The sequence below is a fragment of the Pundamilia nyererei genome, unplaced genomic scaffold (genome assembly GCF_000239375.1).
Source record: "Pundamilia nyererei isolate P.nyererei 1_Seehausen unplaced genomic scaffold, PunNye1.0 scaffold00208, whole genome shotgun sequence".
Taxonomy (NCBI): Eukaryota; Metazoa; Chordata; class Actinopteri; order Cichliformes; family Cichlidae; genus Pundamilia; species Pundamilia nyererei.
Genome location: NW_005187609.1, coordinates 524,721 through 525,259, shown reverse-complemented (window position 1 = coordinate 525,259; position 539 = coordinate 524,721).

Below are 539 nucleotides of genomic sequence, written 5' to 3'. Positions count from 1 at the left end.
AAATAACAAGCACTCATATAAAGTGAGTGTAGAAACAAAGATGATAAAGAGAGAGATAAAGATAAATATAGAGCTATAGGTATAAATATACATATAAATATAAAAGGAAAAGTATGTGTGCAAATATGGCGTGGTGTACAAAAGTGACAGGGTGCACTGAGATGTAATTAATTCTCTTCCACATGTGTAGGTCTGACTAAGTGGATGAATTAAAGAGTCTGATAGCAGCGGGATAACGTTCCCTTAGACAGCGAGGTTAAAGGAACCTGTTGCTCAAAACTATCTAGACTTTTTTAGTCGCTGGTGACATAAAAAACTAATTATTGGAACAACATCTAAATCCCCAAAAAATTAGATAATGACTGAAACTAGCACCACTGATGAACAATGGGCTGTGAGGTCAGTTTCTTGATCATTAATATGCAAAAAAAAAAACCCTAGTTATCCCTTTTGTGTCAGGAGTAACAGTTGAGGCGCATCTTCTCTAAACATAGCGTCTCTGTGGTTTTTAAACCCCAAAACACGCCTCGCCAAAAATT